This window comes from Heloderma suspectum, chromosome 1, assembly GCF_057233095.1.
Source record: "Heloderma suspectum isolate Gila_16-S chromosome 1, 16-S_ref, whole genome shotgun sequence".
In the NCBI taxonomy this organism is placed as follows: Eukaryota; Metazoa; Chordata; class Lepidosauria; order Squamata; family Helodermatidae; genus Heloderma; species Heloderma suspectum.
In genome coordinates this window covers 208,853,885-208,880,769 of record NC_139458.1, presented here as the reverse complement: position 1 = coordinate 208,880,769, position 26,885 = coordinate 208,853,885, and the positions used below count along the sequence as shown (strand labels likewise).

At 53.8% G+C, this 26,885-nt stretch overlaps 1 long non-coding RNA gene across 1 annotated transcript; it reads left to right on the top strand.

Moving 5' to 3' along the window:
* Nucleotides 1-3,397: 3,397 nt before the first annotated feature.
* Nucleotides 3,398-25,488, top strand: LOC146358679 (uncharacterized). The gene is made up of 5 exons (XR_014785376.1): nucleotides 3,398-3,586; nucleotides 17,859-18,063; nucleotides 18,278-18,373; nucleotides 20,364-20,491; nucleotides 24,749-25,488. It is a non-coding gene; the product is annotated as an uncharacterized LOC146358679 (long non-coding RNA).
* Nucleotides 25,489-26,885: the final 1,397 nt, after the last annotated feature.

Here is a 26,885-nt window from a genome sequence, read left to right as displayed (position 1 = left end):
CTCTGATGGTGAAAAGCAATGGCTCAGCAACTCTGAAGGCCCCTAATGTAGAAGCAAGATGTGAGGGAAGCGTCTGTGCTGAGGGTGGCTGTTGTTCTTTTACCTTCTCTCCGTCCATGTAGCGTCGTATGATGCTGGTGGGGTCCTCAGATTGGTCCACGCCCGATGCATCTGAGTGCCGTGAACAGGTGGAGGCCTCCGAGCTGGATCTTGAGTCTGGAGGCGGGGAGGCACACAGACCATGTTGGGAGAGGAATATCCCCTTCCTTCTCAGAGACAAACCCGGGGTCTTCTCAGTGGCTCTCTTGGCTGTGTTGCACTGCGCTGGCTGCCCGTCTCTCTCTGCATGCAGCGCATGGTGTGGGGCGAACGTACAAAGCCCTGAAGAGCTTGGGGCCACCTCCTCCTTCCTTTTCGATGGCCTTGTGTGTGTCCCACCATCAAGAGAGGCTAGGTGGGTGGGACCACGGGATAGGGCGAGTCTCTCTTAGTTTACAAGCTGACTGGCATCCAGGGAGTCCCCAAACGAGTAGAAATGGGTCCCTTCTTGGCGCATGGCCCTGTTTCACTTGTTTGCTCACCAAAGAAGCCCCCAAATCATGGAGTGCATTCAGGATTCCACCCACACAATTCCATGTCCTCTACCCTGGGTTTTCCACTTCTCCCCAACACTGACTGGAGTCCCTCAGGGTTTTCTCCCTACAGACTTGCTTTTGGACTTCTGCAAGCCACAGAATTCCCCCCAGCCTGGGAACTCCCTTCCGCGCATGCGCGATGCCATTTTGGCCACCGAACCCCTGGCACTCTCCCCCTCCCCTCGGAGATCGGCGTGAGATGAGGACGATTCCCGGACCTCCTCCTCCAACCTGGGCATCTCCTCACCTGCACAGCGGTATCTGGATGTCTCCCCATTCCGATTTCCCAGGTCCCCAATGAGTTCCCATGTGGAGACTCTCTGAGGAGAGGTGGTCCTGCTCCTCGCCTCTTCCTGGTGCGCAGATGCCGGAAGGGCATCTCCCCTGGGACACTGCTGACGCTGAACTTTCCCCACAACTGCCTTCTCCTCCACGGGGGCAGAGGTTTTTCCCCTGCAGAGGTGGTACCATTTCACCTCTCCCGGAAGAGGGAAGATCTTGTTTCGGGAAAAGAACTTGCGCAGGCAGCAGCACCTTTGGTGGCCCCCTGAAGCGCCTTCCGCTTTTACGGTGGCTTTCCTTTTCGGAAAGATGCTCCGCAGCTTTGACAGCCTAGGAGAAGATGAGAAGAGTGTCTTGCAGGGTTCTCCTCAGCCTAACCTCAGTGCCTGGACTGTGCAGAAGCCATTTCTCTTTTGAGGCTCTGGATGTGTTCCTTCCTGGGAATTTTCAAGCAGCCCAGAGTGTCACCTTTTAAAGGGAACCCTGCCTGGGCTGGGGAGGAAGGGACCCCCTCAGGCCCCAACGCAGAACAGGTTGAGACGTTCTACTCACATCCTTTCCCTCCCTCTCCTCTCCCTCAATAACAACGGAATGCAGAAACTGCTAAGAAAACGCGAGAGAGAAGCGTTCAGCTCCTTCTCTCGCTGAGCACTTCTGCCCATCTGCCCCCTGAACCAGCTGTGTCGCGCATCACAGAGGAGGGCCTGTCACCATGACCTTAGCAACGGAGCAGCCCTGGGCACTGCTGCTCTTCAATGGCGCGGTCCTTGGTGTGGCCTTGAACCCACGCCAAGCCTTTTCCTTCACATCTGCGTGTGCTTTCGATTCAGGCCGGATTTGCTCATGTGCTGGATCTGCTCATGTCACGTCCGTTTTGAAATACAATTGCTGTCCTCGTCACGCTCCACAGGATGGCACATTTCCTGTCACTTTGCCCACCGCTCCGAGAATCAGTGCATCTCAGCGCAGCCCCAATAGACCTCTCACTGCTCTCCCTAATGTTCTCCCTCATAACACAGAAACACGCACACACGTGTATCTATTAGGTTCAAAACATCTGACATCTCATCTCAGTAGGAACTTCATATAGTCCACCTTGGCAGACGTTATTTTTCACAGTCCTAACATGCCAAGAGACAGTCTCTCCGAATCCTCCTCCTGCTGAGCAGTGAAGTGTGAATCACGAAGACGACACGTGCCCCTTCTCACGATTCCGACGCGCCGACCAGTCCAACAGGCCCTCACGGCTTCGCCTCCCTCAGTGCCGAACTCAGTCCGGCCCCTCGTCTCCCCTGCTGCCCGGCGGGCTGCCCTCGAAGGGCCCCTCCCTGGCGGAAGGCGCACGCTACCCCCATCGTCGGATCTCCGGGCCTCTGGGAGCAGCAGCGGAGGCGGGGCAGGAAGACATCCCCGGTGGGGCTCTGGAGGGCCCAGCGCCCACTGCCCAGCGCCCTCCTAGGACTCTACAGAGCCCTAGGAGGGACAAACCAGAGAGCTGCAAAGCAGAAACTCCCCCGGCGAATGCTTCTACCCATGGCAACGCCCCTCCCGCCCCCCGCCCCCCACGTGAATGTTCACTAAAGCACTGGGATCCTACGAGCTGACAGTTGCACTCACACCGCACAGAAACGTTTACGTTGCACAGTCTTTCAAGCGTCGAGGTGGATGTCTCTGAGGCGTAGAAGACCTGGGTGGGCTTCCCGCCGTTGGCGAGGGCTCCTGTGGGCTGTTATGGGGCGGAGCCCTGGTCCGTTACAGCCCATCGTTTCGTACCCGCTTCTGTGTCCTCGTGGCTGGCCACCCTCTTTCCCGCTGGGTGTTCTGCTGGGCTTTCCAGAGCTGGAAGTGGGTCCTGAGGCTTGCACCTGTAGGCAGCGCCCTGTGTGTATCTCCCAAAACACTGGGGGCGCAAGGACATTCAGCCCCTCAGCGAGCATTTCTTCCACCCCCAAAATGATGGAATAGGGTACTGGAGCTGTAACTGTTCCTACAGTAGCAGGGATCCACCCGCTACCGTAAGCCTGTGTCACCATCAGTAAAGGTGGATCCCGTAGCCTGTGTCTCCTTCAGTGAAAAGTCATCCTTTAGCATGCCGATTAGGTTGCTGCTTCATGTTTTGTCGCCGCCTTGTCAGGTCTGGGTGCAGCAGGCCTCACCTGGACCTCAGTTTCCTTTCTGTCAGGCTGAGATGCCTCTCCTAAAGCTGCGTTACTGGCAGGAGGTGCGCGAATCGAGAACATGCTGGCGTTGTTCGTATTTTTGGCCCCAACCCTTTTACCTGCGGCCTCGCCGCCTCCTGGAATACCGCTAGGGATGGCGGAGAATTTCTCCCCGATTCCAGGTCTAGAATCAGCAGTTTTGTTTTTTTTTTAAGGCTACGTGACGATTGACGTAGCCTATCACGGCTGACTTTGCAGATCTAACCGTGATAGGCTACGTGAATCGTCACGTAGCCTATCAGGGGGCATTTTTGTTTCTTTCTTTCATTGCAATGGCGGCGGCGGCAGCCGGTCGAAAGAATTGCAGTTCGCGGCTGGGCGAGGCGAGGCGCCTCCTCCCCGGCCTGAATTTCGGCCGGGCCGAGGCGGGAAGCCTCCCCCCCCGGCCTGAACTTCGCGGGGGGACCAGCGAAGCGCCTCCCCCCCACCGCGAACGTCCTTCGAGGACAGGTAAGTGACTTTCGTCCACCCCTAAATACCGCCCCCAAGGGCGTCCTGCTCCCCAACCTCGATCGCCCTCCCAATGAGGCCTGGGAGGGAGAGGAGCTTCGCCGGCTGGTCAGGTATGAGGCCTGGGGGGGAGAGGAGCTTCGCCCCGCTCACCGCCCCGCTCTGCCTCCGGGGCATCCCAGGCCAGGAGACGCCGCTCTCGCAGGCTCCTCGGATGCAAAGGACACCCCCCATTGCCCTTTTCACCCCCCCACCGCTGCGCTTTCCTTCGCTTGAGCTGTTCACCTGTTCAGCTGTTCAGCTGTTCAGGGTTCACCCTGAGAACCCGTTCACTCCGTAAAGCAGGGAAAACACCCTCTAAGCCAAGCCAAGCTAAACTGAAAGAACTGGGCATGTTTAGCCTTGAGAAGTGAAGACTGAGGGGAGATATGATAGCACTCTTCAAGTACTTGAAAGGTTGTCACAGAGAAGAAGGCCAGGATCTCTTCTTGATCAGCCCAGAGTGCAGGACACGGAATAATGGGCTCAAGTTACAGGAAGCCAGATTCCGGCTGAACGTCAGGAAAAACGTCCTGACTGTTGGAGCAATACGACAATGGAACCAATTACCTAGGGAGGTGGTGGGCTCTCCCACACTGGAGGCATTCAAGACGAGGCTGGACAGCCATCTGTCGGGGATGCTCTGACTTGGATTCCTGCATTGAGCAGGGGGTTGGACTCGATGGCCTTGTAGGCCCCTTCCAACCCTACTACTCTATGATTCTATGATTCTATGTTCACTGAAGATTGTTTGGCGAGTTGCAGTCCAGGTCTAGAATCAGCAGTAATACTGATATGACAGCACAGTAATCTGAATCCATTCTTTCTTCTAAGGAAAGAAATAGACATTCCCAGTTGAAATACAAGTAGCAATGTATTGAAAAGCAATGACACTCCAGTTCCTAGGCGTTCCTTGTGTTGGCAGAAGAGAGCATTGCCGAGTCCCTTTTGCTTATCGAGACGTCTCTACGGAGTTGTCTGGCAGTATCGCAGGCAAGAAGCCGCCTGACCCTCAAATCAGGCCATATTTATACAGCTTCTAAAATACTACTTCACTGCCAAGATGTCAATATAAACTGCTGTTTCACAAATTTAAGTTCACCATTTTGACTTCTAAAAGAATCTTTGATGGTCAAAACACACATTGTTGTTGTTCAGTCGTTCAGTCGTGTCCGACTCTTCGTGACCCTATGGACCATAGCACGCCAGGCCTTCCTGTCCTGCGCTCTCTCCCGGAGCGTGCTCAAGTCCGTATTCATTGCATCAGTGATGCTATCTAGCCATCTCATCCTCTGCCGTCCCCTTCTCCTTTTGCCTTCAGTCTTTCCCAGCATCAAGGTCTTTTCCAGGGAGTTTTCTCTTCACATTAGGTGGCCAAAATATTTGAGCTTCAGCTTCAGTATCTGTCCTTCCAAGGAGCACTCAGGGTTGATTTCCTTTAGGATGGACTGATTTGACCTCCTTGCAGTCCAGGAGACTCGTAAGAGTCTTCTCCAGCACCACAGTTCGAAAGCATCAATTCTTCGGCGCTCAGCCTTCCTTATAGTCCAGCTCTCACAGCCATACGTTACTACTGGGAAAACCATAGCTTTGATTAGACGGACCTTTGTCGGCAAGGTGATGTCTCTGCTTCTTACTATGCTGTCTGGGTTTGCCATAGCTTTCCTCCCAAGGAGCAAGCATCTTTTAATTTCATGGCTACAGTCACCGTCTGCGGTGATCTTGGAGCCCAAGAAAATAAAATCTGTCACTGCTTCCATTTCTTCCCCTTCCATATGCCAGGAAGTGATGGGGCCAGATGCCGTGATCTTTGTTTTTTTAATGTTGAGTTTCAAACCAGCTTTTGCACTCTCCTCTTTCACCCTCAACAAGAGGCTCGAGATCCTCTTCACTTTCTGCCATTAGGGTGGTATCATCTGCATATCTGAGGTTGTTGATAATTCTCCCGGCAATCTTAATTCCGACCTGTGATTCATCCAACCCGGCATTTCTCTTTATGTGCTCTGCATATAAGTTAAATAAGCAGGGCGACAATATGCAGCCTTGTTGTACTCCTTTCCCAATTTTGAACCAATTGGTCGTTCCATGTGTGGTTCTTACTGTTGCTTCTTGATCCTCGTACAGGTTTCTCAGGAGACAGGTAAGGTGGTCTGGTACCCCCATCTCTTTCAGAATTTGCCAGAGTTTGTTGTGATCCACACAATCAAAGGCTTTAGCATAGTCAATGAAGCAGAAATAGATGTTTTTCTGGAATTCTCTCGCTTTCTCCATGATGCAGCGAAAGTTGGCGATTTGATCTCTAGTTCCTCTGCCTCTTCGAAACCCAGCTTGTACTTCCAGTAGTTCTCGGTTCACATACTGCAGAAGCCTAGCTTGTAGCTGGCATGTGAAATGAGAGCAATTGTACGGTAGTTTGAACACTCTTTGGCATTGCCCTTCTTTGGAACTGGAATGTAAACTGACCTTTTCCAGTCTTGTGGCCACTGTTGAGTGTTCCAAATTTTTGGCATATTGAGTGCAGCACTTTAACAGCATCGTCTTTTAGGATCTTAAATAGTTCAGCTGGAATACTGTCATCTCCGCTAGCTTTGTTGTTAGTAATGCTTCCTAAGGCCCATTTGACTTCACTCTCTAGGATGTCAAGGATGCCTAGGAGACCAGGGCATGTACTACCGATGGGAGCAGACGGTCGGGAAGGAAGGGGCGCAGCCACCGTATCAGATGGAGTTGATACAGCGCTGTCCGGCTCACAGCTGACACCTGAGCCTCCATGGACAGCTGGGAGTCCAAAATGACCCCCAGGCTGCGGACCTGGTCTTTCAAGGGTAGCCGTACCCCATTCAACACCAGGTTAACATCCCCCAGCCTCCTCTTGTCTCCCACCAAAAGTACCTCGGTCTTGTCAGGGTTCAGCTTCAGCCTATTCCTCCCCATCCAGCCACTCACCGTCTCCAGACATTTGGACAGGGATTCTACGGCCAACCTTGGTGAAGATTTAAACGAGAGGTAGAGCTGCGTGTCATCTGCATATTGATGACACTGCACCCCAAACCTCCTGATGATAGCCCCCAGCGGCTTCACATAGATGTTAAATAGCATCGGGGAGAGGATGGAACCCTGTGGCACCCCACAAGTGAGTGGCCACGGGTCCGAAACCTCCTCTCCCAGTGCTACCCTCTGGTACCTGCCGGAGAGGAAGGTCCGGAACCACCGCAATACGGTGTCCCCAATGCCCAACCCCTCCAGGCGGTCCAGGAGGATACCGTGGTCAACGGTATCGAAAGCCGCTGAGAGGTCGAGGAGAACAAGGAAGGAGCATTCACCCCTATCCAGAGCCCTCCTCATATCATCTACCAAGGCGACCAAGGCCGTTTCTGTCCCATGCCCAGGCCTGAAGCCCAACTGAAATGGGTCTAGATAATCAGTTTCTTCCAAGTGTGCCTTCAACTGCACCGCCACCACCCGCTCTATCACCTTGCCCAAAAATGGCAGATTTGAGACTGGGCAAAAGTTGTTCAAAACTTGAGGATCCAAGGAGGGCTTCTTTAAGAGCGGTCTTATCACTGCCTCCTTGAGGGCTGATGGCATCACTCCCTCCTCAAGGGAGGCGTTCACCACCGCCTTGATCCCCTCACCCAGTCTCTCTCTGCAGCTCATAATGAGCCAAGATGGGCAAGGATCAAGTAAGCAGGTGGTCGGCCGTACCGATGAAAGCACCTTGTCTACTTCATCAGGAGGAAGAAGCTGGAACCGATCCCACAAAACCGGTTTGCCACAGGCTGCCTCTTGCTCACTAACTGTATCCACAGCGTGCAGAGTAACACACCTAATCTGATCAATTTTATCTGCAAAGTGCCTTGCCAAGGCCTCACAGGAGGCCTTAGAATGCTCCAGTGGTTCCAGAGCCACAGGACCGACCAGGCTGCGGACCACTTGGAACAGCCTCCTGGGACAGCACTCTGCAGATGCGATGGAGGCAGCATAATATTCCTTTTTTGCTGCCTTCACCGCCACGTGATAGGCTGAAGATACAGCTCTAGCCCGTGTCTGATCGTCTTTGGAGTGAGACTTCTGCCACCGGCGCTCTAGCCGTCTCACCTCCTGTTTCAGAGCTCGTAACCGCGGATTGAACCATGGTGCAGTCCGAGCCCTGTTCAGGGGGAGAGGGCGTTTCGGAGCCACCTGATCTAATGCCCCAGTGATTGCGGCATTCCAGCCACCCACCAGGGTCTCGACCGAGTGGCCGTTGGCATGCCCCAGAGAATCCCCAAGCGCGTTCAGGAATCCATTTGGATCCATAAGACGCCTGGGGCGGACCATTTTAATGGGTCTTCCACCCCTGCGGAGGGGTTGTGGAACCGAGAAGTCCAACGTCACCAGATAGTGATCTGACCATGACAAGGGGGTGGTGGATATACCCCTGACTTCCAGATCACTCCCCGCTTCTCCAGAAACAAACACAAGGTCTAGTGCATGACCGGCTACATGGGTGGGCCCAGTTAGAATATGGTGCAGCTCCCAGGAGGCCATGGTCTCCATGAAGTCCCGAGGTGCTCCTGTGAGGATGGCCTCCGAATGTACATTGAAGTCTCCCAACACCAGTAAGTTAGAGGACTGTACACGCACATCAGAGACCACCTCAAGCACCTCGGCGAGGGAGTCAGTCGTGCAGCGGGGTGGACGGTACACGAGCAGAATCCCCAGACTGCCCTTCGGGCCCAACCTCCAGTACATGCACTCAGCAACCTTGGTCTCCCGGAGAGGGGGTCTGGTGAAGACCAAGGACTCTCGGTAGATAACAGCCACTCCCCCTCCCCGATCCCCAGCCCTCGGCTGCTGTGCATACGAAAATCCAGATGGACACATGGCTGCAAGGGTTGGAGCAGCAGCCTCGGCCAGCCAGGTCTCCGTAGTACATGCCAGGTCTGCACCCTCATCCAGGATCATGTCATGGATGAAGGAGGTTTTCTGGGTAACAGACCTGGCATTGCAGAGCAGCAAACGAAAGCCAGAAGATGAGGTCACGCCTCCCCCAGCCATCCTTTGGCTCTGGACAGGCCCGGAGCAGGGGACAGATACTACACATCTCTCCCTTGTTCCCCTTACCTGGCATGGCCTGCCCCTAGAGCTCCACCAGCGCCTGCCGCCCAGCCTCGGTATCTTCTGGCCCCCAACACTCCCCCCACTGCCTCCATCAGGTGGACACATGCCCCCTCGCTCCCGCCTATCAGGCAGGCTACCCACCCCTAAAACCACAACAAAATCCCCCAGAAAAAAGAAAACACACACACACACACAAAACAATTAAAAATCCCTTTAAAAATAATGCCAGGCCGGAGTCCACAGGGAAGGCCAGGTGGTGGTGGCGGTGGCAGCACCAGCACCAGCAGCCACCGCCGCAGGCCCAGCAGCAGCAGGCGCGCCTCTTCCCCGGTGATGGTGGTGGCCTCTCCTGCAGGCCCTGGCTCTTCCAGGCCACCTCAGCCAGCCAGCTTATGTAGCCCCTCCAGGGAGGGCAGGTGGAGCAGCACAGCTGGCTCGGTACCTAGGGGTCTGGCCCTGCAGGCACTGGCGGTCTGCCAGGCAGAAGTCTCCAGGGAAGGCCTGGTGGTGGTGGCAGCGGCGGCGTCAGCAGCAGTAGCAGCCGGCCCAGCAGCAGCAGGCCCGCCTCTTCCCCGGTGGTGGCCTCTCCTGCAGGCCCTGGTCTCCTCTCGTTTAGACTACTGTAATGCGCTCTCCGTGGGGTTACCCTTGAAGACGGTTCGGAAACTGCAGCTGGTACAGAACGCGGCGGCTCGCCTGATTAAAGGCAGCCGCCGGCGAGATCACATCACTCCAGTGCTGAAGGAGTTGCACTGGTTACCAGTTGTTTCCGGGCCAAATTCAAGGTGTTGGTTTTGACCTTTAAAACCCTATATGGTCCCGGCCCAGCCTATCTTAAGGAGCGCCTCCAGCAGCACCAGACAGGCTGCTTAACAAGATCAGCCTCGGATGGCCTTCTCTCTGTCCCATCAGCCAGGACAGCTAGACTGGTGGGGACGAGGGAGAGGGCCTTTTATGTGGTGGCCCCCACTCTGTGGAACTCCCTCCCTAGGGAACTCTGTCATGCCCCTTCTTTAATGAGCTTCTGTCGTGCATTAAAAACGTTGTTCAGGCAGGCATTTGGGGTGGGTTAGGGTATTTTAGAAAATGTTTTTATTGTAGAATTTTATTGTTTTAAACTGTTTTTATTGTGTGTTGTACATCGCCCAGGGTGGCTGGGTGACCAGCCAGATGGGCGATTAATAAATTTAATAATAAATAAGTAAATGAATGAATGAATGAATGAATGAATGTCTGGCTCAAGTTCAGTGACCGCACTATCATGGCTATCAGGGACATTCAGATCTTTCCTGTATAGTTCTTCTGTGTATTCTTTCCACCTCTTCTTAATCTCATCTGCTTCTGTTAGGTCCCTGCCTTCTTTGTCCTTTATCATGCCCGTCTTTGCACAAAACGTTCCCTTGAGATCTCCGATTTTCTTGAAGAGATCTCTAGTCTTTCCCATTCTGTTGTTTTCTTTGATTTCTTGGCATTGTTCATTTAAGAAGGCCTTCTTGTCTCTCCTTGCTCTTCTCTGGAACTCTGCATTCAGTTGGGTATATCTTCCCCTTTCTCCCTTGCTTTTTGCTTCCCTTCTTTCCTCAGCTACTTGTAAGGCCTCATCAGACCGCCACTTGGCTTTCTTGCATTTCTTTTTCTTTGGGATGGATTGAGTTGCTGCCTCCTGAACAATGTTACGGATCTCCGTCCATAGTTCCTCAGGCACTCTGTCTATCAGGTCTAATCCCTTAAATCTATTCCTCACTTCCACTGTATATTCATAAGGGATATGATTTAGGTCATACCTGAACGGTTTAGTGGTTTTCCCTACGTTCTTCAATTTTAGCCGAAATTTTGCATTAAGGAGCTCATGATGTGAGCCACAGTCAGCTCCAAGTTTTGTTTTTACTGACTGTATAGCGCTTCTCCATCTTTGGCTGCAAAATACATAATCTATCTGATTTCGATATTGACCATCTGGTGATGTCCATGTGTAGAGTCGCCTCTTGTGCTGTTGGAAAAGAGTGTTTGCTATGATCAGCGTGTTCTCTTGGCAAAACTCTATTAGCCTTTGTCCTGCTTCATTTTGTACAGCAAGGCCATGCTTGCCTGTTATCCCGGTGATTTCTTCACTTCCTCCTTTAGCATTCCAATCCCCTATGATGAAGAGGACATCTTTTTTGGGTGTTAGTTCTAGAAGGTGTTGTAGGTCTTCGTAGAACCGATCAACCTCAGCTTCTTCGGCCTCAGTGGTTGTGGCATAGACTTGAATTACTGTGATGTTGAATGGTTTGCCTTGGATTCGTACTGAGATCATTCTATCGTTTTTGAGATTGTACCCCAGTACTACTTTTCCCACCCTTTTGTTGACTATGAGTGCTACTCCATTTCTTCTAAGGGATTCTTGCCCACAGTAGTAGATACGATGGTCACCTGAATTAAATTCGCCCATGCTTGTCCATTTTAGTTTGCTGATTCCCAAGATGTCGATGTTCAGTCTTGCCATCTCATGTTTGACCACCTCCAGCTTACCTTGATTCATTGATCTGACATTCCAGGTTCCTAAACAATATTGTTCTTTACAGCATCGGATTTTCTTTTCACCACCAGACACATCCACAGCTGAGTGTCCTTTCGGCTTTGGCCCAGCTGCTTCACTCTTTCTGGCGCTACTTGGAAATTCCCTCTGCTCTTCCCCAGTAGTATATTGGACACCTTCCGACCTGAGGGGTTCATCTTCCGGCCTCATATCTTTTAGCCTTGTGATACGTTCCATGGGGTTTTCTTGGCAAGAATCCTGGAGTGGGTTGCCATTTCCTTCTCCAGTGGACCACATTTTGTCAGAACTCTCTGCCATGACCTGTCCGTCTTGGGTGGCCCTGCACGGCATAGCTTATGGCTTCACTGAGTTACGCAAGCCCCTTCGCCACAACAGGGCAGTGATCCCTGAAGGGGCAAAACACACATACAAAAACTTAAATGTACACTTCTCACGTTAGAGTCAATCAGTTCTGGGATGTCTCCTGCAACGAGATTTCCTACTCAAAAATTTTTAACTGAACCTAAGTAGTTATTTTTTCTAGACGTCTATGTACCAGATTTAATGTTTATACCTCAGAATATGTTTTTCTCCTTAATTGATAAGCGAGATCTTTACATTCCTCTCTCACAGCATCCTTTTCATCTCTGGTGAGGAGTCATAATTCAGCCTTCTCTCATTGGACATTATCCAAACCGCTTTGCCAATTACTTCATGAAAAGAAGTACCTAAGGTCCATAGTGGAACTCCGTTCGGATCGTCCCTGTTGGTACCAGGTAGCTTATTATGTATTTAATTCTTTGTCATCCTACTGACCTTCTGTGCAACAAGCCTCACTGCCTGGGGCTTGCAGCTCTGAGACACGGCAGCTTTTGCGTGTGCGTGTGCGTGTGGGGTGACTAGTCCCTCTCTCAGCAACCATCTTCAGCACATTGAGAACTGTGCCACCAACCTTCCGTGGCAGATCCGTGATGCTATACAGCAGGAGGCAGCGGGGACAGAATTGGGCAACGGCCCTTTCAGAAGCCAGCGGCTCCCCTGAGGGGGCGGAGCTGACTGCAGGCCAGGATGTGCTGGCCTGTGGAAGGCTTCAGAAGGCCCTTGGCGGTTGCTGAGTGCAGCGCTTCTCCTGCCAGAGCCTCCGCTAGCTCGGAGTCAGCCAAGCTCTGAAAGGCCCTGCCTGAGTGCGCCCTGCCTTGGCCCCGGCCAGCCGAGCCGAGCCAGACTTGGCCAGGCCTGATCGACTCAGCTTGACCTGAGCTGCCAAGACGTGACTGCCGTGCCTCGCCTCTGCTTCCTCGCGCTCACCCTGCCTCATGGGCTTCGGCACCTTTGGTGCCTTGAGCCGAGCCGGACAGGACAGCGAGCGTCTTCGGAATGGAAAGCGGCTCGCGGGCTGAAAGGGGCTCCCCAGGCTTGCTCTGGTGCGAGGCCACCCACGCCACGGACATCCGCACGGACTGCGGACGGGACAAAGCCATCCACACCGGAGGTGCCTGACTGGTAGAAGAGGGCGTGACGTCAGATGAAGAGGGTGCGACGCTATCCGCGGCTGAGGCGTCTCCACGGGATGACAAGGAGACACCCTCCGTGTTGCTCGATCTTGGATCAGGGCGGGGCACACCCAGACCATGGCGACAGAGGGATATCCCCTTCCTTCTTCCAGGACAGCACCAGGTTCTTCTCAAGGAGGCCTTCCACCGCTGTGCCCCCATCTGTACCAACTGGACACATGGGTGGGGCCTACGTCGCCAGCCCCTCCGCTGAGCGCCCCTGTTCAGGGCTTGAGACGGGCTGTGGCAGGAGCCTCGAACTCTGCTCGGGGCCCTGGGAGGGAGCTTCAGGAGGGAGGGAGGGAGGGAGGGGCACTGGAGGACCCCCATTCTATCTCCCCTTCCAGGTTTCCCTGCTATGCCTTATAGCCCTAGACAGCTGCCAGCCCCCAAAGTGGCTCGTGGCTCTCTCTGGGTTTGTGTGGTGTTCCTGTTTTGTCTTCTCTTTCTCAGGCATCCCTGCACTGTGCAGAGAGGACAGGATTGTTTCCAACCTCGTCGCCTGCATCCCCCCAACCCGATCAACCCCCGTAACAGGGGTCTGAGCAGAGCAGTCCTCCCCCCGCCGTCCGCCACATTCCTCTCCTTGAGGGGAGGGGGATGTTGTCTCCAGCTGACATCCAAACCCTCTGCGCCTCGACTGTTCTCAGTCCGACGTCCTCCGCCCAGAACAAAGGACCGGGTGCGCCCGCCAGTGAGCTGTTGGAAACTCTCCATGCCGGGGGGACCCTCTTGGGCCCGGGGAAGAACCAGCTTTCAGGCCCCAACGCCAGGACCAGCATAGACCAGCAGTGCGGAATGCCCACAGAGGCTGGAAGGAGAACGCCGCTCGGTCCTCGGGCTTTGAAGCCGTGATTCCCAAGCGAACATGAGGCTAACGCGGTTGAAGTCTCATGGGCACTTCCTCGGGCACTTCCTGCTTTTCTAACTTCTGCAAGCCATGGAATTCCCTCTCCTGCACGTGTGCTGCCATTTTGACCAAGTAACCACTGGCACTCTCCCCCTCCCCTCCAGATCAGCATTAAATGACGATCATGATGACGAAGATGATTCCTAGCCCTCCCCCGCCCCCCAAAGGCCTGGCGTGCCCTCACCTGCAAAGCGGGATCTCCCCCACTTCCGGGCTTCCCCAGGATTGCTGACTGAAAAAGCCCACACCCCTTTCGCACAAATTTAAGGACTGGAAAAATGGAAAGAACAAATCCAATATGTGCAAATCCCGGGACCTGCGAAATATTGCGCCAATAATATGAATATTTCAGGAACTGGAACAAGAAAAACCTGCTACAGTCCATCGCCACTTATCAGAACGGAAATGCTGTGAAATCCTGTCGGGCTTAAACTGAATGCAGTTCCGAGCATTGCACATCCCTAATTCTGGCATCATTCTTGTATGCCTCCACCCTGCTTTTATTATCTGCATTCTGTACTTACCCTTTCTGTCATCATTATTATTATTATTATTATTATTATTATTATTATTATTATTATTATTACTACTACTACTACTACTACTATTGTTATTTATAAACGGGTGTGGTCAATCTTGCCAGATCTGCTTACATTTCTAAGAACCTGGGGTCCTCTCACTTTGGTGGCAACGTTGGGATCCAGGGGGAATCCTGGGTAACTGTGATTAGCTGACAACGTTTTGTGGGGTGCATTTCCAAGGCAAAAGGTACATCTTCCCTGCAGCATACTTGTGGGTAACTGTGACACAGGGAAAGAAACGGGGATATGAAGGAAGGGACAGCACTGTCAGGAGCAGGAGATGATGTGCAGTCAGGGTGTTTCGGCCGGTGTTTAATCCTGCGTCATCCAGGGGAGAAATCTCAGTCCGGGACGACTGGTCAGAGCGATCTGAAGCAGCAGCTGGGTGACCCGGGCGGGGGGACTGTATCACGTCACTGCCCCTATGGTGGTGGCTGGTGGGGAGAGCTCGGAGAGTGGGCCTTGGGCTCAGGAGAGATCGAAGACAGGATGGCCAACAATTGGTTACAGCGCTGAAAACCTTTCTCCAGCCAGCTGGGAGTGCAGAATGCGACCGAGCTGCATTCTCTGATCATAAGAGGGCCCCACAGACCATCTGGCCTAGAACTGGACCTGCACAACCGACGTGCAATTTCCACCAGCGTTGATCTGGCCTCTCCCACCAATGGAGCAGAGCGACGGTAGGAGCCTCCGCCTCTTTGACGCACAGACAGGACTGTACCACGCCTGCCTTCTCCAGGGCCCGTCCAGGCCACCACAGGTCGCTCTGAGCCAGTCCTTTCATTCCGGCACTTCCGGGGTGGGCCTGGTGCAGTTCCTTCAAGATACTCTCCCGTCCTTGTTTCGGACGAAGCGCACAGTCTTCGTGCAGTACTTACCAATCCTGTACTCCCAGCTCTCATTTATGTTAGTCTTTGGGGGCAAGCGCCTTGACTCTTATGAAATCAGCCCATCTTCTCAAAGCAAAATTGGCTAAGACTGGATCTGCATCAATCCATAATTTTATCTGCATGGCTGTCGTGGGGGGCGGAGGGGGAGAGCAGGACAGGGGATGAGCAATTCAATCCAGGAGGGGGAGATGGCCCTCCTGTTCCGCTGTCACCTGTGTCTCCGGTATTGGTAGTCTTCTCGCGGTGTCTGCATTACCTGTTCCCTTTCCAGTTCTAGGAACAAGGATGTATTTATAGGCCCTCAAATTCAGTGCCCACCTCTGGATCCTTGATGATGCCATCGTGGCATCATCACCCCATTTCATTATATCTGGGGTGGGCAACTTTGGGAGGTCTGGTGCTAGAACGATATCAAACAAGGTGCCAGGCAGACCTTCTGGGGAGAACTTTCCAAAGTCTTGGGTGCCACCACTGAAGAGGCCATTTTACTAAGAGCCCTCTGCTATGTTTCTGGGGGGCAGAAGAAGCCAGAGAAGGGCCTCTGGTGAGGCTGTCAGTGGCATATGGGTGACAGGCATATGACCAGTGTCTGATCCACATTCGAAGGAAGCAGAAAATGTGGAACTGATAGTCACCCTCAGCCAGCTATGTTAGGGAGCAATCTTCCGACCCCTAGATGGAGCCAGGGGTAGATCAGTGGGTCAAAGGACAATTTGGTGTCCCGGATCCGAGTTCAGCAACAGTGCTCCATCTGCAGATCCAGGAATCTGCACTCTCCTCCCCTTCCCCTCCGGCATGGAGGGAAGCACGACCTCGGAGGGGAGTAAACGGGGAGTGCCAGGGGGAGGGGCCTGGGGAAGCCAGGACATAACGCATCCCATGGCCTTCCCAGACTCCTTCCCTGCTGCTCCAATGCCCCCCAGCCAGATGGGCGAAAAAGCCCATCTGGCCAGAATGCAGAGCGGAAGAAGCACAGAGGCAAAGATCGCCTCCACCACTCCTCCCGCTCTGCATCGGATGCCTGGAGGCCCCCGGGTTCAGAGACTGAAGGGCATCGCCATCGGATTGAGCCTGGAGGAGCTGTGACATACAACAGTTATAGCTGGTCCATCTAGCAGCAGCTGGAATGGTTACTTCGCTCCACCCGCTCATGTGGAGGAGACAGCTAGCGAGCGGCGGGGGGGAGGCCGCGCTGCCCTTCCTCCTCCTCCTGCCTGGGCGATTCGCAGCGCTGTTTGTGTATAGTCTATGTGCACACGTAGACTTATAGGCAAAAAGTGCTGTCAATCACGCATATACTCAACATTCACGGTGCTTTTTACATATAAGTCTCTGTGCACATAGACTTCCAATCGCCATATTTTTGAAAAACATGGCGATCGCAGCGGAGACGGAGGGACCAGTGAGCAGAGCAGGGACTCTGGCGGGGGGGGGGGGGGCATCCAGAGAATCTGGGTCAAATCCCTAAGTAACACCACCAGAATGATCTCTGTCTGAAACAGAGCTGTTTTTCTCCACTTATTCCGTCTTCCCCCCTCCTCCACCAATGTCAGTGATTGGAGATTGCTGGATTACTTTCAGCCCTGATTTAGCAACTAGAGTTTCCATTCGCCAGCCCTCCCTCCCTCCCTTCCCCCTCCCTCCTCCTCCTCCTCAAACCCTCGCTGAACTTTCTCAAGTTGATACTTTTGGATCCAGGCTGGCTGGGTTGCTCAGAACGAATCGCCAAGTCGGACGAGGTGCTTCGTATACAAGTGGCTTCGCTTCGGGGTGCCTCGTTGCTAGTCTGCTCTCCCTCGTCTCACACAGAGGCACCTCCGAAGCAGCCCGCTTCGACCCATTATTCAGGCTTTGGACTAAAGTGGTGCACAGCCCTACTGGGTTGGGATTTCCGTTATAGTCTGTTGTCCACAGATAGCATCCAGAGGCCACAGCCCAAGAGCACAGAGCATAGAATGGCATTTTCTCTCCTCCTTTCCTGACCCCTTCTGGTCGGAATGTGTAAAGACTGGTCCCAGAGGCATTCTGGGGCAGGTTTTGTTGCTCTTAAAGGTCCTTTGAAACAACCAGAAGGGGAACAACACCTCCTCACTCAGCTTTCAGGCGTTTCACAGGCAGCAGCGCCAAGGGGAGACAAACGTGGCCCACCTACCCACCAGAGAAGGAGCATGGCAGGGAGCTCGCTGCCCCTGTCTACCAGAAAGGACTCCAGCTGCAGCTGACAGTTGCTCCGGGACAGAAGAAGGGAGAGGAAAGAATGGCCTGGAAAAGACTGCTCCCCCTCCTCTCCCTTTTCCCTCCACGCCCCTTCCCTTGTGTGCCAGGACCGTTTTGCTGGTGATCCCGAGGGCAGGGCCAGCCTCACTTTCTGTGAGCCACTGATATGATATGATATGAGCCACTGCGGGCATCAGCAATCGCCTGAACAATGGGATGAGCATGCAGGAAATCAATAATGTCAAGTTAAACAGTGACAGAATTTAGCATGCAGATCTAATCCCAGCTGGGAATGAGGAAAGGGCTTTTGCATACCATGTCCTAGCGAGAGATGTCCGTGAGCTTCAGTATTTCTCATCTGACTCACAAGCTTCTGCAACATGTAACACTGGGCTCAAATATGAAAGGAGCATGATGATAAGTGATATTTTGGTGGTGTTTATGAAGCACGTCACATCTAGTTTCAGGTCTGAGAGGCTGCTGGCTCTGTTGACTGAAGATATAGATTCACTTCACACAGTACAAATGTCCGAGATGTGTTGTCAAGAATTCCCAAGGAGCCGGCATCTGGAACGTGGTCCTGATTTGCTGCCCAGTGCCTGAGCGTGCATGTGCGCCCATTGACATGCATGTGCTGTACTGCCCAGATGCCTCCGATACCCCAAAGTGAGATTTAGTTCTCAAAGTACTGCTTTCCCAGAACGATGGGGTGGGGTGGGGTGGGGAGAACCGGCCCATGGTATTTGCATGGGGAAAATGTCTGCCATTGCACTTGGCTTCTTTGGAGAAATCCCAAGATCCTTTCAGGACTGTTTAAGCTTCAGTGTGTGCCTGGGAGTCATGAGCGGTGCTGTCTCTTTCCTTTCCCTCCATACTACAGGCATTCCGGGTGTTCATCTCTGGAACAGTGATGCCTCACTTCAGTAACCAGTCGCAGTAAAATTACTCCAGAAACCATACTGGGCAGTAGATAAAGGTAACCAATCAATCAGTCAATCAATCAATATTAATGCTTGATGTAGGAATCTTGCAGTAGGAATGGTAGTATTTTAACATGGTTGATAGACATTGCCCTCTCTTGCAAGAAGAAAATATGGCGTCAGATGCTCTTCAGTTCTCCCTCCCCACAGATTTCCACTATTTTTTCTACGCACTCCCCCAGTTTTCTCTCCCTTCCCCTTGCCGGGCTCTGCACTTTTAGACTGAGGTGAGTGTAGTGATCTGCTGTTTTCCCACAGTGAATTATGCCCAAAGCAGCTCACCATACACACGAATGCATGACCGTTTGGAGAAAAGAAGCTCTTTCAGAACGTGTCAATTCAAATAAGACAAAGATCAACCATTCAATACATTCTAGATTGCAATGAAATAATCTGGACATCAGAAGTACAGGAAACGGGAGCTGTCTGGTGCTGTGTGGGGCTTAGGAAGGTGGGGGGAGACTTCGGGGGGAGACTTCGGGGGGGCGGCTGGGAGGAAAAGGAACCCCTCCACCCTGATGTGTCTTGAGGGGTATAGCTTTAAAAGGCGGAGCTTTTTGGAACCAGGAGTTCCAAATTCAAAGACCTTTTTACAGTTGGGGTGAGACAGTCGGAGCAGGAGAGAGACGCGCAAGGAGCAGCCTGTCTGCAGCGGAAGCTCAAAGCACACCTCGGGCGATGAGGCGCATGTCTTCCCAAGGGCAGAGCTGGGCTCAGAATAGAGCACACACGCACACCCTGAAGCCGCCCACCACATGGCTTTCCCTGAGTGCAAGCTTCACGCGCAGGCGGTGGAGGGGGCACGCTCTGGAGTGGGACCGGTCAGTCCTTGCCAGTGACCGCAGCTGGACAGCAGACCGCGGCAATAACGCCCTGACTGACAAGCAGGGTCGTAAAGCTGTCCAAGGCCAGGGAAGGAGGAGGCGAGAGCGGGGGACTTTGCCCGTTCGACAAATCCAAGACGGCCTGGAGAGAGAAGTCCTTCTTCCAGTCCAAGGTCTAAACGCGGGTTCGCGAGCAAGGCCGAGGCTCAGCTTCGGGGTCGAGGCGGGGCGGGCGAGATCCGGCATGTGGAAACGACATTGTTCCCCAGCAGCCTTGTCCCTGCCTGCTTGCTGCTTTCAGTGGCAGCATCCTGAAACAGCTGGTGGCAATCTGGGCTCTGGAAGCCTCTCTGTCTGAAATGGACCTCCGTTGCTCTTTGACATGAAGCTGCCTTTGCTGTGCTGGGCTCAGTGGACTTTGCCCTCTGAGTCCTCCGGAGAGGCTGCAGCTGGGCATGGCTCCCCCAAGGGGGTGAGGGGCTCAGGTTTCTTCTGTGCTGGTCGCTTCCCCGGGTCTGGAGCCTGCCGTTCCCCGGCGGGGTGAGAAGCGGCATGACAGGACCCTGGCATTGCTGAGGGGGCATGAAGGGGCTTTAACCAATGCCCTGCTACGGTGGCCCAAATTTGAGCTCCCCCCTGCCCCACACCTTTGAATGGTAGGGGTAATAGCTCTCCATTTTCAGGCCATCCCTGACCATATCCAGAAATGAATGTGCTGTGGAAGGAAGCGGCACTCAGAATCCTTTCAGCACCTCGGGGGGGATGTGACCCATGTGGGGTTGGAGTCTGTCCTAGGCCAGTGGGATTGCAGCTTCCTCAGCCTACAGCAGAGCAGAGGAAAGGTGAGAAACGGGGTACGTGGTCTCTTCACACTCTATATAATTCAAGCAAATTTCGCTATTGAAAATGTCCACCACTGACCTGAATTTGCTAGCATGACCATCCTGTGGAAACATCTACAGCCATGGCTGTTTGGCATCTCAGACTCTCTCTCCAGGGCAAAGTTCTTCTTCCCTCCTAGGCTGGTTAAAAGAAATGGCCGTCCTGGTTCTTAGTCTCATAGCCACACTTCCGTGCCTCCCAGTCGAGGTCCAACAGCTGCCATGTACTGAGCTCCTTTTGTGTCGTGTTCTTCATGTATTTTGTTTGTTCTTTGCTGTAGGGCTGTGCACGGACCCCCCGCTTTGCTTCGGATGCCGATTTGGACCTTCTGAACCAGCCCCACTTCACATTAGACTGATTCAGACCCCATCTGCTTTGCGTCTGATCTGAATCCGAAGCCAGTTTCAGGTATCGAAATCACCTGTTTTTGACCTTTTCCCTTTGAATTGCATTGGAAAACACAGGCAACCATAACATTTTCAGTTTTCATGATCAATTCATGACATTGGGGGGCCTGGCAGCCCTCATGGATGGGATTCCACCTGCCACGTTGCAGACCATTTTGTAGGGATGGGGGAGAATTTCTCCCCGAAACTTCGGGGGGCCGAGTGCCAACGTGTTCGGCCCCCCAAAGTAGTTTCGGGGAGAAATTCTCCACCCCCCCCACCCCCCGCACCCCCCCCCGGGACGGGACTTACCTTTCCCGAATGTCCCTCCCGGCGGCGGGTCCCGGCGGCGGTTCGTCAGTTCGTCAACGCTATTTGCGTTGCCCTTATTTTCGCCGTAGTCTACTTAAAGATTTACGTAGACTACAGCGACCAAATAAGGAACGCGAATGGCGGCTCCCTATGGGGACCGCCATTAGCCGTACGCTTTTTTTTTTTTTAAGTCACCCGTGATAGACTACGTGACGATTGACGTAGCCTATCACGGCTGACTTTGCAGATCTAGCCATGATAGGCTACGTTAATCGTCACGTAGCCTATCACGGGGGCGTTGTTGTTGTTTTTTTTACTTTTTATTTCGCGTCCGGGCGAGGCGAGGCGCCTCCTCCCCGGCCTGAATTTCAGCCGGGCGACGCAGGAAGCCTCCCACCCGTCCTGAATTTCAGCCGGGCGAGGCGGGAAGCCTCCCCCCCCGGCCTGAACTTCAGGGGGAGCAGCGAAGCGCCTCCCCCCCACCGCGAACAAGCTGCGAGACCAGGTAAGTGGCTTTCGTGCACTCCTACCATTTTGCACCGTAGTTTTGGAGGTAGGTGGAGTTCAAATTTGGTTTTTTCCACAAAGGCTCTCGAAGCAAAGAACTATAACTTTTCACTGGTTGCACAGAAGTGCATGAGATTTGGGGAGCTCTCAGCCCCCAGGGGATTGTAACTGCCAAATGTCAGACAGTTTTGTGCTAGGCACAAATCAAATGTGCTGTCCTCAGAAACTCAAACCAAAGGTAATAAAAGGATAGTCAGAGAAGTTAGGTGTTGAAGCAGTGATTAGGAGGAGGTCACAATCTCTAGTCTCTGCTGTAGGTTTCTTTGAAGTGCAAATAACCCCTCTGCCCTGTTTCCTATTCAGCTTCACAGTAGATGACCTCAGGCTCTCTTTGGCTGAATGGAATACATATTTCCTGGGAATACACATTACCTGGGAGCCAAAAACAAGAAAAGGGAAGACAGACAGACGGACAGACAGACAGACAGAATGAAAGGAAGGGCAAACTAATGGTTGAGAGAGAATCGAGAAGGGGGGCTGCTAAAGAATGAGGCCAAGCAACTAACGTACGGTTTTCTGTTTTTTTTAAATGAACAAAAAGAATGAAAGTTAAGACCTAGAGCACTTCCCAATTGAACTATTCCCATTAGTCTTCCTTTCCTGTCTTCCCTAGATTATGTATTTAAAAAAACCCCAAAACATAAAAGTGCTGTCCTTGCCTTGTTCTTTGGCTCCCCACCTTCTGAATTCCCTTATTCCTTCCCTTCCCATTTCAACTCTCATCTCTCTGTCTCTATATATATATTAGCCTCCCCTCCCAAAGCCCCTTTTCTCTTCTGTTAGGCTTTGTAGTGTACTACCCCACTTAGCTTGTAGGGAGTTTTTCTTTCTGTGTCTCATTTTCTTTTGCTCCTTTGTGTGTGTGAGCTGTGTGTGTGTGCAGAGCACAACACACGAGTCCATACAATATAGCCGGCAACCCACTGCAAGTTTCCTATACATTTTATATTCCTATACAAGTTTCCTATACAATATATCGCATATAAAGGGCAAAGCACTACACAGTTTGTTTGTATCCTGTGGTGCAAAGCAAGCCCACTATGAGGCACCTACGGGGTCTTCGCAGGGGCAGAGGTGGGCGAGGTGCTGGTGGTGCTCAGTCAAGACAACAGTCGTCAATGTGCTCATTTTCAGTGTGCCCGCCCGGCAGGGCTGCTGTGTTTGCTTCCGGCCCGGTTTGCATGGGTGGCTTTCTGCTTTCAGTCAGAACATGGCTGTCTGACGGCAGCTGCCCTTGGAGAGTGGTGCTTGCCTTCGGCTTGAACGGAGGGGACGGTCTGCCACGCAAGGTGCTCCTTGCCAGCCTCTGCCCGCCTGCGTGCCAGCCTTGTGCCAGCGCCCGTATAGCACCCAAGCCCGTCGCTGCCTCTCCTCCTCCTCTGCCATCACTGTTGTCCCAGGGAATGTGTACCCCATTTGCACTACACCAGAGATTAGGGACCGCCACATCCTCCTAATCACCTCCTACACACCGACTTTCTCTGATTATCCCTTTGTGCCCTTTGGTTTGAGTTTCTGAAAACAGCCCATTTTACTCGTGCCTAGCACAGAAACGACTGGGCCAAACTGCCTGAAGTTTGGCAGGTTCAGTCCCTGCATTGAGGCTGCCAGTTACCCAGATGTCAAGCAGCCCCAATGGAGGGGGTGTCCGTGCGCAGCCCTAGGAACGAAGCCTCGGGAGAGGCATGCCAGCTTTGTTGAACGGGAAGCGCTTGGCGGCCAGGAAAAGGGGGCCTGGCCACCGGGAGAGCCTCAGGGGGCGTGCTGGGGCTCCGGGAGAGCTGGATTTGGCCGCAGGCCTGAGCTTGCCCCCCAGCCAGTGTGCCACAGCAGGCTGCAGGGTCATCATTGGCCTTCCAGAGCAGGTGATTGGAACTGGCTGGGGTGCCAAGGTGGCGCTTACGAGACACGGGGCTCACCCAAGGCCAGGAGTACCGAGGGCTTCACGAGTCAGGCAGGGCTCCTCCAAAGCCCTCTGCTCCTCAGCAGGCCAGGTCTTCAAGGGGCCGGCGGTCCCACAGATGCCCCTTCTGTTCACCACACCTTCATTGGAGAGAGCAGGGTCCAAATCCTCCTTAGCCGGGAAAACACACCAGGCAGCCTTCGGAAGCTGCTCTGACGCAGCCCAAGCTACAGCACGGGGTCCTCAGGCGCGTCCAGTGAGCCCCATTCATGTTGCTCACGCGCGCCGCTCTGACGTCCCTGGAAAACACTGGGATGTATTACAAAGGCAACTCCTACTTGAGTTCATCTTGCAGGAATTCTTTCCGCCTCCTCCCAGGGCACAATCCTATGCATGTTTAAGCAGAAAGCAGGCCTACAACTGCCAGCATGACCCAGTCAGCCAGGTGTGCTGGGAGTTGGGAGCCTGTTTTCTGTCTCGACCTGCCTAGGATGGCGCCTTTCCCAGTTAGGGTGGGAGAGCGCAGTCTGAGTCGTCTCCGCTGGGGTGTGCAGCTGGCCCTACCATTGGGCAGAGTGAGGAGGACCCTGGTGTGTCTTGTCATTTCCGTGTGTCAGCCTGAGGGCGGGGCACGCCTCACTCCCTTCCTGTTCTTGAGGGCAGCCCTTTTGGGAAACAATAATCGCCTAACATTCGGGATAAAAACACTGTCAATGAATGCATACTTCGGAGAGGGACAGGGACAGATCTGAACATGTGGATTTGATCTCCGCCGGACTCCAGGAACGGGGGTTGTATCCTGTGTCCTGCTGAGAGATGCTGGTGTGCAACATTCCTTTGCAGCTTGACATACTGTCCTCGCTAACATGGGGCCCTTGGTTCAAATATGAAAAGGGTTTTATGTTCAGTGAGGTTTCTATCCTGCCCCTCTTCCAAACAGCTTGTACCGGGATCTCCCTGCCCCCACCCATGACACTGGGACCCCGGGAAGAGAGCCCTCGGAGAGGGGAATCTCCCTGTTGGGTTGCAGAAGCATCTTGGCCACAGTGCACAGGCGTGGTGACGGGCGCACATGCACGCGAAGGCATCCCGCCCTGCAGAGGGGACCCACCTCACGCGCTGGCTGCTCCGGGGGGCCTGTGAACCCATCGGGGGAGATCTGCACTTTCTGCGGGAGATCTGCATCTTCAGCCAGCAGAGCCAACACCTCCTTAGACACTGAGCTGAACACACTCCTTAGGCACGTGTGACGCTGTACAATTGTGCGGATGGTGGTTTGAATGCAAACTGCAGGGGCCCGGTCAAGGTCAGGATACAGGCATGGGCGGCAGGCGGGCTTGAACTATTCCCCCCCCCAAGTCCGAATCCTTTCCTGCACTTGCTTTTTGCATTGGAGAAAAGCTCTGCCCTTGCAGCTGGTTTCTTTGAAGAAATCCCTCCACTCCTGATGCTGATTTTTGGTTTGTAACTGGGGCTGCCTCCTTTCTCTCCCTCCAGGTTACGAGCATGTCCCTCTCTCCACCTGTGAACCCGTGGTGGCTCCACTTTGGTGACCAGGACCACCGCCGTGACTCCATTTGGATTGTGCATTGAGGAGTCCGGCAGCCCTGCTGGGATGACTTCAAAAGGATGCACGTAGAGTCGTCTCACACCTTCTAAACCAGAAGATATTGCACGGGACGCTCTTCAGTTCCCCTCCCCACAGATTCCCACTTGGTTTTCTGACTCCTCTCGCCTTTTCCTGGCCCTGCACATTGCCTGGCTCTGCCCTTTTTGGTTGAGGGGTATGTTGCTTTCCCACAGTCATCTGTGCCCCTAGCAGCTTACAAGAAGCACGGCCGTGCTGAGGCCCAGACCCAGGGCAGCTGTGGGATCGATACTCTGCCGTCAGACTCCACTCGGAAGTGGTCCGGAAGGGTGTGCAGGCTCGTTCGGCAGTGAGAAGCCCGGGACTGAAGAGCTTGCCCGTGCCGAGGGGCGCGTGTAGCAGCAAGAGTTTGGCCTCCTCAGACTGCGGACTGTCAGAATCAACGTGACCTCATCCCTGTCACTTTTCACAGAGGAATTCGCAGGAGCGGGTGAATCTCTCCTGTCCAGCTTCGAGTTCTTCATCTTGAATGTCATAGGCTTCAAAATGTATCAGTGCATTCAAATAAGACAGGAATCAACCATTCAAGGAATGTGTGATACACTTTATATTGCCCTGAAATTATCTGCATTTGGTACATAACAACTGTAAAGGAAATGCTAAATCGCCAGGCCACATTCAGAAGCGAGAAAACAAAAGTAACCAGTTAATCCACCCCACACGTCCTAACCTTGCCACACTCCACCTGGCCGCAGCAGCCTGGCTTGGACCCCGTCCAGAGGCGACGGGTCTCTCACCGCCCTTCCCAGCAGCCTCCCTCCTCTCCCCTCCAGAGGCAGCAGGGAAAGGGAAGGGCTGAGCGGCGCCCGGGGGGGGGGGGGGAGTCTCTTCCCCAGCCGCCCAGCTGCAAGCGCTGCTCTTCTCGCGCTTCTGCTTGGCTTCCTCGTCCACGGGCCAAGGGCTGGAGGCTGACATCTCGGGATCAAGGGAGGAGGCGCATCTTCCTCGTGCTCTTCGGAAGAGTGCATGTCTCTAGATGGGGATCAGCCAGGGGACTCAAGGGGAATGTCTGCCTGAGAAGGTGCAACCATTCACTTGCCAAAGTTATCTTCCAACTTCCCACACCACTGCTGTAAATACCCTGCGATGTGACCCTCTTTGTCCTGGTGAGCCCTGCCATGGCGACGGGGGCCGGCGGTTGGAGTGCTTGGCTCCCCGATAGCAGCCCTGCTTTGGGTTCCCTCCTATCCCACACCCGCTCCTTCTATGGAGAACGCAGCTCCCTTTCGCCCCAAGAGTGGGCTGGGGGCCCTCCCGAAGCCCGTGACAGCCCCGGTCCAGGGCTCCTCGCCAGGCCAGCAGCTGGGGACACTCGCGTCCAGTCCAGGCACCGTCAGGCTGTAGCCGACAAGGTTTGTGCCGCATGCCAGTACCCTCCAGGCCTCCACCGGCACACTGGACTGGACCCAGGGGGCAGGGGGCTTACATGCCTTTGTATGTAGGGTGCCTTAGGCCAGGAGTCACCTGACGGTGAGGGTGTGCTGTGTCACTGCCAGCCGTAAAAATCTCATGGAGAGCCAACCGCAGGATCTGGGACTCCAGCTCCCTGCTACACGATGGCTGAATTCGCTGGCAGGAGGGAGGACAAGGAGTCAGTCCTAGCCAGAGAGGGAGGGGCTGTCTTCTCTCCCTCTTCAGCCGGCCTGCGTTCCTAGGGCCGGAGAGACGTTCGGCACTTTTCCCTCAGTTGGAACTGGGGGCACAAGTCTTTCCAGCCCGCCATTAAGCTGGACGGGGAGGGTATAAGATGGAGGGGCTTGCTCCTTGGCTTAGCTTCCGTAAGAAGTTGGAGGAAAAGAAGGATAGGGAGAGCAATCCCGTGCTCCCGAGGGCAGGTGTGGGCGCCGTGAGGGCAAATGTCCTCCTCTGTCACCACAGAAAGAGTGACGAGCACAGAGGAGGAGATCCGCCCATGGGCCTTCCATACGCCCACCCCCACCTCCATCCCAGCCCCCACGGAAGTCTCTGCAGTGCCTCCAATTCCCA